Consider the following 13,799-nt stretch of genomic DNA (forward strand, 5'->3'; position numbering starts at 1 on the left):
AACCCAATGAGTTAAGGAGCGAGCTGGTCCACAAATTAGCCTGAAAGCTAAACAGCTACCTAGTGGACTGCTGTGGTTAGCTAAAAATAAATGTTTATAAACAATACGAAAACATACACATGACATCACACCTGCCCAGAATCACCTGTTCCCCCCCCTCCTCCAGCACCCACATCACTCTCCGCCACATGGCCTCAAACTGCACCATGTAGTTTCTCTGTCACCCACACACGTTCAACATTTAGATAATAAACCAGTTCACCTTTCCGTTGTGTTGAAGGATTGGTTGATTTCAGTTTTAAGTATATGTTGTTTTCTAAAGATTACTGATGAGAACAGTATCAGCCAACCCAGCAGTTCTCACCACACCATCATATGTCATGTCGTAATATGCAGACAGATTAAAAGTACATTTCAGTATTCCAAAACTGATTTGAGCATTAAAAGGTCTGCAGTGTAAGTCAGTTATATATATACACATCTACCCCAATTACCTGGTCCTGGAACCCTGTGTATATATCTACCCCAATTACCTGGTCCTGGAACCCTGTGTATATATCTACCCCAATTACCTGGTCCTGGAACCCTGTGTATATATCTACCCCAATTACCTGGTCCTGGAACCCTGTGTATATATCTACCCCAATTACCTGGTCCTGGAACCCTGTGTATATATCTACCCCAATTACCTGGTCCTGGAACCCTGTGTATACATCTACCCCAATTACCTGGTCCTGGAACCCTGTGTATACATCTACCCCAATTACCTGGTCCTGGAACCCTGTGTATACATCTACCCCAATTACCTGGTCCTGGAACCCTGTGTATACATCTACCCCAATTACCTGGTCCTGGAACCCTGTGTATACATCTACCCCAATTACCTGGTCCTGGAACCCTGTGTATACATCTACCCCAATTACCTGGTCCTGGAACCCTGTGTATACATCTACCCCAATTACATTGTTGAGAAGGACCTGTTAGTAAGCATTTCACTGTTAGTCTACCCCTGTTGTTTACAAGCATTTCTCTGTTAGTCTACACCTGTTGTTTACAAGCATTTCACTGTTAGTCCACACCTGTTGTTTACCAAGGACCCTTCAGTCAGCATTACACTGTTAGTCCACACCTGTTGTTTACCAAGCATTTCACTGTTAGTCCACACCTGTTGTTTACCAAGCATTACACTGTTAGTCCACACCTGTTGTTTACCAAGCATTTCACTGTTAGTCTACACCTGTTGTTTACCAAGCATTTCACTGTTAGTCTACACCTGTTGTTTGCAAGCATTTCACTGTTAGTCTACACCTGTTGTTTACCAAGCATTTCACTGTTAGTCTACACCTGTTGTTTACCAAGCATTTCACTGTTAGTCCACACCTGTTGTTTACCAAGGACCCTTCAGTCAGCATTTCACTGTTAGTCCACACCTGTTGTTTACCAAGCATTTCACTGTTAGTCTACACCTGTTGTTTACCAAGCATTTCACTGTTAGTCTACACCTGTTGTTTACCAAGGACCCTTCAGTCAGCATTACACTGTTAGTCCACACCTGTTGTTTACCAAGCATTTCACTGTTAGTCCACACCTGTTGTTTACCAAGGACCCTTCAGTCAGCATTTCACTGTTAGTCCACACCTGTTGTTTACCAAGCATTTCACTGTTAGTCTACACCTGTTGTTTACCAAGCATTTCACTGTTAGTCCACACCTGTTGTTTACCAAGCATTACACTGTTAGTCCACACCTGTTGTTTACCAAGCATTTCACTGTTAGTCTACACCTGTTGTTTACCAAGCATTTCACTGTTAGTCTACACCTGTTGTTTACCAAGCATTTCACTGTTAGTCTACACCTGTTGTTTACCAAGCATTTCACTGTTAGTCTACACCTGTTGTTTACCAAGCATTTCACTGTTAGTCCACACTGTTGTTTACCAAGGACCCTTCAGTCAGCATTTCACTGTTAGTCCACACCTGTTGTTTACCAAGCATTTCACTGTTAGTCTACACCTGTTGTTTACCAAGCATTTCACTGTTAGTCTACACCTGTTGTTTACCAAGGACCCTTCAGTCAGCATTACACTGTTAGTCCACACCTGTTGTTTACCAAGCATTTCACTGTTAGTCCACACCTGTTGTTTAAAGGACCCTTCAGTCAGCATTTCACTGTTAGTCCACACCTGTTGTTTACCAAGCATTTCACTGTTAGTCTACACCTGTTGTTTACCAAGCATTTCACTGTTAGTCCACACCTGTTGTTTACCAAGCATTTCACTGTTAGTCTACACCTGTTGTTTACCAGGCATTTCACTGTTAGTCCACACCTGTTGTTTACCAAGCATTTCACTGTTAGTCTACACCTGTTGTTTACCAAGCATTACACTGTTAGTCTACACCTGTTGTTTACCAAAGGACCCTTCAGTCAGCATTTCACTGTTTAGTCTACCTGTTGTTTACCAAGCATTTCACTGTTAGTCCACACCTGTTGTTTACCAAGCATTTCTGTTGGTCACCTGTTGTTTACAAGCATTTCACTGTTAGTCTACACCTGTTGTTTACCAAGCATTACACTGTTAGTCTACACCTGTTGTTTACCAAGGACCCTTCAGTCAGCATTTCACTGTTAGTCCACACCTGTTGTTTACCAAGCATTTCACTGTTAGTCTACACCTGTTGTTTACCAAGCATTACACTGTTAGTCCACACCTGTTGTTTACCAAGCATTTCACTGTTAGTCTACACCTGTTGTTTACCAAGCATTTCACTGTTAGTCCACACCTGTTGTTTACCAAGGACCCTTCAGTCAGCATTTCACTGTTAGTCCACACCTGTTGTTTACCAAGGACCCTTCAGTCAGCATTTCACTGTTAGTCTACACCTGTTGTTTACCAAGCATTTCACTGTTAGTCCACACCTGTTGTTTACCAAGCATTTCACTGTTAGTCCACACCTGTTGTTTATGAAGCATTACACTGTTAGTCTACACCTGTTGTTTACCAAGGACCCTTCAGTCAGCATTTCACTGTTAGTCTACACCTGTTGTTTACCAAGCATTTCACTGTTAGTCCACACCTGTTGTTTACCAAGCATTTCACTGTTAGTCCACACCTGTTGTTTACAAGCATTTCACTGTTAGTCCACACCTGTTGTTTTACCAAGCATTTCACTGTTAGTCTACACCTGTTGTTTACCAAGCATTTCACTGTTAGTCTACACCTGTTGTTTACCAAGGACCCTTCAGTCAGCATTTCACTGTTAGTCTACACCTGTTGTTTACCAAGCATTTCACTGTTAGTCCACACCTGTTGTTTACCAAGCATTTCACTGTTAGTCCACACCTGTTGTTTACCAAGCATTTCACTGTTAGTCCACCCTGTTGTTTACCAAGCATTTCTGTTAGTCTACACCTGTTGTTTACCAGGCATTTCACTGTTAGTCCACACCTGTTGTTTACCAAGGACCCTTCAGTCAGCATTTCACTGTTAGTCTACACCTGTTGTTTACCAAGGACCCTTCAGTCAGCATTTCACTGTTAGTCTACACCTGTTGTTTACCAAGCATTTCACTGTTAGTCTACACCTGTTGTTTACCAAGCATTTCACTGTTAGTCTACACCTGTTGTTTACCAAGCATTACACTGTTAGTCTACACCTGTTGTTTACCAAGCATTTCACTGTTAGTCTACACCTGTTGTTTACCAAGCATTTCACTGTTAGTCCACACCTGTTGTTTACCAAGCAGTTCACTGTTAGTCTACACCTGTTGTTTACCAAGCATTTCACTGTTAGTCCCACCTGTTGTTTACCAAGCATTTCACTGTTAGTCTACACCTGTTGTTTACCAAGCATTTCACTGTTAGTCCACACCTGTTGTTTACCAAGCATTTCACTGTTAGTCTACACCTGTTGTTGCAAAGCATTTCACTGTTAGTCCACACCTGTTGTTTACAAGCATTTCACTGTTAGTCCACACCTGTTGTTTACCAAGCATTTCACTGTTAGTCTACACCTGTTGTTTACCAAGGACCCTTCAGTCAGCATTTCACTGTTAGTCCACACCTGTTGTTTACCAAGCATTTCACTGTTAGTCCACACCTGTTGTTTACCAAGCATTTCACTGTTAGTCCACACCTGTTGTTTACCAAGCATTTCACTGTTAGTCCACACCTGTTGTTTACCAAGCATTTCACTGTTAGTCCACACCTGTTGTTTACCAAGCATTTCACTGTTAGTCCACACCTGTTGTTTACCAAGCATTTCACTGTTCGTCTACCCTGTTGTGTTACCAAGCATTTCACTGTTAGTCTACACCTGTTGTTTACCAAGCATTTCACTGTTCGTCTACACCTGTTGTTTACCAAAGCATTTCACTGTTAGTCCACACCTGTTGTTTACCAAGCATTTCACTGTTAGTCTACACCTGTTGTTTACCAAGCATTTCACTGTTAGTCTACACCTGTTGTTTACCAAGGACCCTTCAGTCAGCATTACACTGTTAGTCTACACCTGTTGTTTACCAAGCATTTCACTGTTAGTCTACACCTGTTGTTTACCAAGGACCCTTCAGTCAGCATTACACTGTTAGTCTACACCTGTTGTTTTACCAAGCATTTCACTGTTAGTCTACACCTGTTGTTTACAAGCATTTCACTGTTAGTCCACACCTGTTGTTTTACCAAGCATTTCACTGTTCGTCTACACCTGTTGTTTACCAAGCATTTCACTGTTAGTCTACACCTGTTGTTTACCAAGCATTTCACTGTTCGTCTACACCTGTTGTTTACCAAGCATTTCACTGTTCGTCCACACCTGTTGTTTACCAAGCATTTCACTGTTAGTCCACACCTGTTGTTTACCAAGGACCCTTCAGTCAGCATTTCACTGTTAGTCCACACCTGTTGTTTACCAAGGACCCTTCAGTCAGCATTACACTGTTAGTCCACACCTGTTGTTTACCAAGCATGTGATGAATAAAACGGTGCATTTGACAGACGCAGAAAGAGATGGGAGGTGGATCAACAAAGAGAGATCTGAATATTACGGACTCACCGGAGTGATGAGTTCAGGAGTAGAGATAGGGGAGCTGGCACTGAACATTACGAGGACTCACCGGGTGATGAGTTCAGGAGTAGAGATAGGGGAGCTGGCACTGAACATTACGAGGACTCACCGGAGTGATGAGTTCAGGAGTAGAGATAGGGGCTGGCACTGAACATTACGAGGACTCACCGGAGTGATGAGTTCAGGAGTAGAGATAGGGGAGCTGGCACTGAACATTACGAGGACTCACCGGGTGATGAGTTCAGGAGTAGAGATAGAGCTGGCACTGAACATTACGAGGACTCACCGGAGTGATGAGTTCAGGAGTAGAGATAGGGGAGCTGGCACTGAACATTACGAGGACTCACCGGAGTGATGAGTTCAGGAGTAGAGATAGGGGAGCTGGCACTGAACATTGCGAGGACTCACCGGAGTGATGAGTTCAGGAGTAGAGATAGGGGAGCTGGCACTGAACATTACGAGGACTCACCGGAGTGATGAGGTCAGGAGTAGAGATAGGGGAGCTGGCACTGAACATTACGAGGACTCACCCGGAGTGATGAGGTCAGGAGTAGAGATAGGGGAGCTGGCACTGGGCATTCTGAGGACTCACCGGGAGTGAGTTCAGGAGTAGAGATAGGGAGCTGGCACTGAACGTACGAGGACTCACCGGAGTGATGAGTCAGGAGTAGAGATAGGGGAGCTGGCACTGAACATTACGAGGACTCACCGGAGTGATGAGGTCAGGAGTAGAGATAGGGAGCTGGCACTGGAACATTACGGGACTCACCGGATGATGAGTTCAGGAGTAGAGATAGGGGAGCTGGCACTGAACATTACTGAGGACTCACCGGGTGATGAGTTCAGGAGTAGAGATAGGGGGCTGGCACTGAACATTCACGAGGACTCACCGGGTGATGAGGTCAGGAGTAGAGATAGGGGAGCTGGCACTGAACATTACGGGACTCACCGGAGTGATGAGTTCAGGAGTAGAGATAGGGGCTGGCACTGAACATTACGAGGACTCACCGGGTGATGAGGTCAGGAGTAGAGATAGGGGAGCTGGCACTGAACATTCTGAGGGACTCACCGGAGTGATGAGGTCAGGGAGTAGAGATAGGGAGCTGGCACTGAACATTCGGGACTCACCGGAGTGATGAGGTCAGGAGTAGAGATAGGGGAGCTGGCACTGAACATTACGAGGGACTCACCGGAGTGATGAGTTCAGGGAGTAGAGATAGGGGAGCTGGCACTGAACATTACGAGGACTCACCGGAGTGATGAGGTCAGGAGTAGAGATAGGGGGGCTGGCACTGAACATTACGGGACTCACCGGAGTGATGAGGTCAGGAGTAGAGATAGGGGAGCTGGCACTGAACATTACGAGGGACTCACCGGAGTGATGAGTTCAGGAGTAGAGATGAGGGGAGCTGGCACTGAACATTACGGACTCACCGGAGTGATGAGGTCAGGGTAGAGATGGGAGCTGGCACTGAACGTACGAGGACTCACCGGAGTGATGAGTTCAGGAGTAGAGATAGGGGAGCTGGCACTGAACATTACGAGGACTCACCGGAGTGATGAGGTCAGGAGTAGAATAGGGGAGCTGGCACTGAACATTACGAGGACTCACCGGAGTGATGAGGTCAGGAGTAGAGATAGGGGAGCTGGCACTGAACATTACGAGGACTCACCGGAGTGATGAGTTCAGGAGTAGAATGGGGAGCTGGCACTGAACATTACGAGGACTCACCGGGTGATGAGTTCAGGAGTAGAGATGGGGAGCTGGCACTGAACATTCGAGGACTCACCGGAGTGATGAGTTCAGGAGTAGAGATAGGGGGAGCTGGCACTGAACATTACGGGGACTCACCGGAGTGATGAGGTCAGGAGTAGAGATAGGGGAGCTGGCACTGAACATTACGAGGACTCACCGGAGTGATGAGTTCAGGAGTAGAGATAGGGGGAGCTGGCACTGTTCGGCCGGATGCCTCTGCCCAGGTCAAAATCACAGATCTTCACCGGTGACATCTAGGAGGTTAAAACACACAGCGGAGGCATTTAGACCGCTGACCTTCTCCACGGCATTCAACTAAAGGCCACTGACCTTCTCCACAGCATTCAACTAAAGTAGTTCACTGACCTTCTCCACAGCATTCAACTAAAGTAGGCCACTGACGACCTTCTCCACAGCATTCAACTAAAGTAGGCCACTGGACCTTCTCCACAGCATTCAACTAAAGTAGGCCACTGACGACCTTCTCCACAGCATTCAACTAAAGTAGACCACTGATTCCTTCTCATCCACAGCATTCAACTAAAGTAGACCACTGACCACCTTATCCACATCATTCAACTAAAGTAGACCACTGACCACCTTATCCACATCATTCAACTAAAGTAGACCACTGACCCCTTATCCACATCATTCAACTAAAGTAGACCACTGACCACCTTATCCACATCATTCAACTAAAGTAGACCACTGACCTTCTTATCCACATCATTCAACTAAAGTAGACCACTGACCTTCTTATCCACATCATTCAACTAAAGTAGACCACTGACCTTCTTATCCACATCATTCAACTAAAGTAGGCCACTAACCTTCTTATCCACATCATTCAACTAAAGTAGGCCACTAACCTTCTTATCCACAGCATTCAACTAAAGTAGACCACTGACCACCTTATCCACATCATTCAACTAAAGTAGACCACTGACCTTCTTATCCACAGCATTCAACTAAAGTAGACCACTGACCACCTTATCCACATCATTCAACTAAAGTAGACCACTGACCTTCTTATCCACATCATTCAACTAAAGTAGACCACTGACCTTCTATCCACATCATTCAACTAAAGTAGGCCACTAACCTTCTTATCCACAGCATTCAACTAAAGTAGGCCACTAACCTTCTCCACAGCATTCAACTAAAGTAGACCACTGACCTTCCACAGCATTCAACTAAAGTAGACCACTGACCTTCTCCACAGCATTCAACTAAAGTAGACCACTGACCTTCTTATCCACATCATTCAACTAAAGTAGACCACTGACCTTCTTATCCACATCATTCAACTAAAGTAGACCACTGACCACCTTATCCACATCATTCAACTAAAGTAGACCACTGACCTTCTTATCCACATCATTCAACTAAAGTAGACCACTGACCTTCTTATCCACATCATTCAACTAAAGTAGACCACTGACCACCTTATCCACATCATTCAACTAAAGGCCACTGACCTTCTTATCCACAGCATTCAACTAAAGTAGACCACTGACCTTCTCCACAGCATTCAACTAAAAGTAGGCCACTAACCTTCTTATCCACATCATTCAACTAAAGTAGGCCACTAACCTTCTTATCCACATCATTCAACTAAAGTAGACCACTGACCTTCTTATCCACAGCATTCAACTAATGTAGACCACTGACCACCTTATCCACATCATTCAACTAAAGTAGACCACTGACCTTCTTATCCACAGCATTCAACTAATGTAGACCACTGACCACCTTATCCACATCATTCAACTAAAGTAGACCACTGACCTTCTTATCCACATCATTCAACTAAAGTAGACCACTGACCACCTTATCCACATCCCATTCATTCAACTAAAGGCCACTGACCTTCTTATCCACATCATTCAACTAAAGTAGGCCACTGACCTTCTCCACAGCATTCAACTAAAGAAGACCACTGACCTTCTTATCCACATCATTCAACTAAAGGCCACTGACCTTCTTATCCACATCATTCAACTAAAGTAGACCACTGACCTTATCCACATCATTCAACCTTCATGTAGGCCAGTCAGGCCCAAACATACTGCACTAAGACTACTGCCAAGCAAGGTTTTCTCCATGTTATTAAGTTATCCTTATCGTGTCACAGTAATAAACTGCATTCGGATGTAACCAACCATTGTTCTATTTACCATAACTATCTATCAAGGTTAGGGCCTGAGTGAACAGATTTCAAGTCTCACTGCTCCTGCAAAACGCATAATACTGGCTGGGTTTTTGTATTTTGAATGTTTTAAATCTGGAAAACTTGATTGCCGACATGGAAACATTTTGGAACTGTATTACCAGTGGACTAATGAAACAAACAGCAAATATATAAACATTTAGTGGAACTTTCCTTGAAGTCTGGCTCGCCTGTATAATCTGTGCCTGTTCATGGGTGCTCACCCAATCACCATGCTCTCTCACACTGTGTGTTTGGTGCTCACCCAATCACCATCTCTCTCACACGGTGTGTTTGGCCTGCACCCAATCACCATGCTCTCTCACACTGTTTTCAGGGCCTGAATGACTGACTCACCCAATCACCATGCTCTCTCACACTGTTTCAGAGACTGAATGACTGACTCACCCAATCACCATGCTCTCTCACACGGTGTGTTTGGCATGCACCCAATCACCATGCTCTCTCACACTGTGTGTTTGGCATGCACCCAATCACCATGCTCTCTCACACTGTGTGTTTGGCATGCACCCAATCACCATGCTCTCTCACACTGTTTTCAGGGCCTGAATGACTGACTCACCAATCACCATGCTCTCTCACACGGTGTGTTTGGCCTGCACCAATCACCATGCTCTCTTCATCGTTTTCAGGGCCTGAATGACTGACTCACCCAATCACCATGCTCTCTCACACTGTTTTCAGGGCCTGAATGACTCACCCAATCACCATGCTCTCTCACACTGTTTTCCAGGGCCTGAATGACTCACCCAATCACCATGCTCTCTCACACTGTGTGTTTGGTGCTCACCCAATCACCATGCTCTCTCACACTGTGTGTTTGGTACTCACCAATCACCATGCTCTCTCACACGGTGTGTTTGGTGCTCACCCAATCACCATGCTCTCTCACACGGTGTGTTTGGTGCTCACTCCAATCACCATGCCTCTCACACTGTTTTCAGGGTCTGAATGACTGACGCACCCAATCACCATGCTCTCTCACACTGTTTTCAGGGCCTGAATGACTGACGCACCCAATCACCATGCTCTCTCACACTTTTCAGGGCCTGAATGACTGACTCACCCAATCACCATCTCCACACGGTTTTCAGGGCCTGAATGACTGACTCACCCAATCACCATGCTCTCTCACACTGTTTCAGGGCCTGGATGACTGACTCACCCAATCACCATGCTCTCTCACACGGTGTGGTGTTTGGCGTGCACCCTGACTCACCATGCTCTCTCACACTGTTTTCCAGGGCCTGAATGACTGACTCACCCAATCACCATGCTCTCTCACAGTTCTCAGGGCCTGAATGACTGACTCACCCAATCACCATGCTCTCTCACACGGTGTAGTGTGTTTGGCGTGCACCTGACTCACCATGCTTTCTCCTGTTTCAGGGCCTGAATGACTGACTCACCCAATCACCATGCTCTCACACTGTTTTCCAGGGCCTGAATGACGGGATTAAAGTCCACTAGTATTTTAGACTGGGCTCAACTCTGGCTCTCCTTCGTCCCATCAGGAGCCTGTGACGCGATGGGAGGAGTGCGTGCACTCTGACTCACCCGGTCCACGTGCTCACACAGGATGTTTTTCAGGCTTCAGGTCCCTGTGTGCCCATTCCCTTGTTGTGGAGGTAGTTTAGAGCACTGGCGATGTCCTGCACCACATAACTGGCCTCCTGCTCACTGAAGTGTTGTCTACGGTGGATGTGGGTCAACACTGACCCTGCAGGAGGAGAGAGGGGAGGATGGAGAGGTTGATATGGAGAAAAAAAACAATGTCAACTTTTAATGAAGACACTGCCTCAAGTTGCTGCATTTCAGAGACTCCAGGGGGAGAAGATGTGAGACTATTGACCTTGATATAAGCACAGGAGACACTGCCTCAGCGGTCGCATCTACGATATAAAACTGACTGACCATAAGTCCAAAACTGCGTGGAACTTATTATTTCCTACGGATGGGAGAGCTGACTCCATCATTTTCTTATGGATGGGAGAGGTTGACCCATCATTTTCTTACAGATGGAGAGGTTGACCCATCATTTTCTTACAGATGGGAGAGAAGTTGACCCATCATTTTCAACAGATGGAGAGTTGACCCATCATTTCTTACGGATGGGAGAGTTTGACCCATCATTTTCTTACGGATGGGAGAGTTTGACCCATCATTTTCTACAGATGGGAGAGGTTGACCCATCATTTTCTTACAGATGGGAGAGGTTGACCCATCATTTTCTTAGGATGGGGAGAGGTTGACCCATCATTTTCTTACGGATGGGAGAGGTTGACCCATCATTTTCTTACGGATAGGAGGTTGACCCATCATTTTCTTACGGATGGGAGAGGAGTTGACCCATCATTTTCTTACGGATGGGAGAGGTTGACCCATCATTTTCTTACGGATGGGAGAGAGTTGACCCATCATTTTCTTGCGGATGGGAGAGGTTGACCCATCATTTCTTCACGGATGGGAGAGGTTGACCCATCATTTCTTACGGATGGGGAGAGGTTGACCCATCATTTCTTACGGATGGGAAAGTTGTGCGCGCTCATTTTCTTACGGATGGGAGAGGTTGACCGCATCATTTTCTTACGGATGGGAGAGGTTGACCAGCATTTCTTACGGATGGGAGAGGCCCATCATTTCTTACGGATGGGAGAGGTTGACCATCATTTTCTTACGGATGGGAGAGTTGACCCATCATTTTCTTACGGATGGGAGAGGTTGACCCATCATTTTCTTACGGATGGGAGAGGTTGACCCATCATTTTCTTACGGATGGGAGAGGTTGACCCATCATTTTCTTACGGATGGGAGAGGTTGACCCATCATTTTCTTACGGATGGGAGAGGTTGACCCATCATTTTCTTACGGATGGGAGAGGTTGACCCATCATTTTCTTACGGATGGGAGAGGTTGACCCATCATTTTCTTACGGATGGGAGAGAGTTGACCCATCATTTTCTTACGGATGGGAGAGGTTGACCCATCATTTTCTTACGGATGGGAGAGGTTGACCCATCATTTTCTTACGGATGGGAGAGGTTGACCCATCATTTTCTTACGGATGGGAGAGGTTGACCCATCATTTTCTTACGGATGGGAGAGGTTGACCCATCATTTTCTTACGGATGGGAGAGGTTGACCCATCATTTTCTTACGGATGGGAGAGGTTGACCCATCATTTTCTTACGGATGGGAGAGGTTGACCCATCATTTTCTTACGGATGGGAGAGGTTGACCCATCATTTTCTTACGGATGGGAGAGGTTGACCCATCATTTTCTTACGGATGGGAGAGGTTGACCCATCATTTTCTTACGGATGGGAGAGGTTGACCCATCATTTTCTACGGATGGGAGAGGTTGACCCATCATTTTCTACAGATGGGAGAGGTTGACCCATCATTTTCTTACGGATGGGAGAGGTTGACCCATCATTTTCTTACGGATGGGAGAGGTTGACCCATCATTTTCTTACGGATGGGAGAGGTTGACCCATCATTTTCTTACGGATGGGAGAGGTTGACCCATCATTTTCTTACGGATGGGAGAGGTTGACCCATCATTTTCTTACGGATGGGAGAGGTTGACCCATCATTTTCTACAAATGGGAGAGGTTGACCCATCATTTTCTACAAATGGGAGAGTGAACCATCATTTTCTACGGATGGGAGAGTGAACCATCATTTTCTACGGATGGGAGAGGTTGAACCATCATTTTCTATGGATGCGAGAGTGAACCATCATTTTCTACGGATGGGAGAGGTTGAACCATCATTTTCTACGGATGGGAGAGTTTGAACCATCATTTTGGGAGAGTTTGCAATTAAGATTGATATCCACTAACCTCCTCTTAGTTTCTCAAAAACCAAGTAGAATTTGTCTTCTTCCTCAAAGAACTCGACCAGCTCCAGAATGTTTCTGTGAACAAGAGAGAAATGGTTACAAACAGTGTGAAGGTAATGCCTATATCTATACAGTAGTGAATCACAGCGGTCCATATTCCTGCTCTGTGTCCCCCCCAGTGAGCCTGCTGTACCCCCCAGTGAGCCTGCTGTGCCCCCCCCAGTGAGCCTGCTGTGCCCCCCCAGTGAGCCTGCTGTACCCCCCAGTGAGCCTGCTGTGCCCCCCCAGTGAGCCTGCTGTATCCCCCCAGTGAGCCTGCTGTACCCCCCAGTGAGCCTGCTGTGCCCCCCAGTGAGCCTGCTGTGCCCCCCCAGTGAGCCTGCTGTACCCCCCAGTGAGCCTGCTGTACCCCCCAGTGAGCCTGCTGTACCCCCCAGTGAGCCTGCTGTACCCCCCAGTGAGCCTGCTGTACCCCCCAGTGAGCCTGCTGTACCCCCACAGTGAGCCTGCTGTACCCCCCAGTGAGCCTGCTGTACCCCCACAGTGAGCCTGCTGTACCCCCCAGTGAGCCTGCTGTACCCCCCCAGTGAGCCTGCTGTACCCCCCAGTGAGCCTGCTGTACCCCCCCCAGTGAGCCTGCTGTACCCCCCCAGTGAGCCTGCTGTACCCCCCAGTGAGCCTGCTGTACCTCCCCAGTGAGCCTGCTGTACCCCCACAGTGAGCCTGCTGTACCCCCACAGTGAGCCTGCTGTACCTCCCCAGTGAGCCTGCTGTACCTGTGTGTGTGTCCCCAGTAAGGCTGCTGTACCTGTGTCCCCCCCCAGTGAGCCTGCTGTACCCTCCCCAGTGAGCCTGCTGTACCTCCCCAGTGAGCCTGCTGTACCTCCCCAGTGAGCCTGCTGTACCTC

At 46.7% G+C, this 13,799-nt stretch overlaps 1 pseudogene; it reads right to left on the reverse strand.

Moving 5' to 3' along the window:
• Positions 1-12,966, reverse strand: part of LOC135534350 (MAP kinase-interacting serine/threonine-protein kinase 2-like) — a 28,498-nt pseudogene extending 15,532 nt beyond the window's left edge.
• Between the last annotated feature and the right edge of the window lie 833 nt (positions 12,967-13,799).

This window comes from Oncorhynchus masou, unplaced genomic scaffold, assembly GCF_036934945.1.
Source record: "Oncorhynchus masou masou isolate Uvic2021 unplaced genomic scaffold, UVic_Omas_1.1 unplaced_scaffold_3278, whole genome shotgun sequence".
Classification (NCBI taxonomy): domain Eukaryota; kingdom Metazoa; phylum Chordata; class Actinopteri; order Salmoniformes; family Salmonidae; genus Oncorhynchus; species Oncorhynchus masou.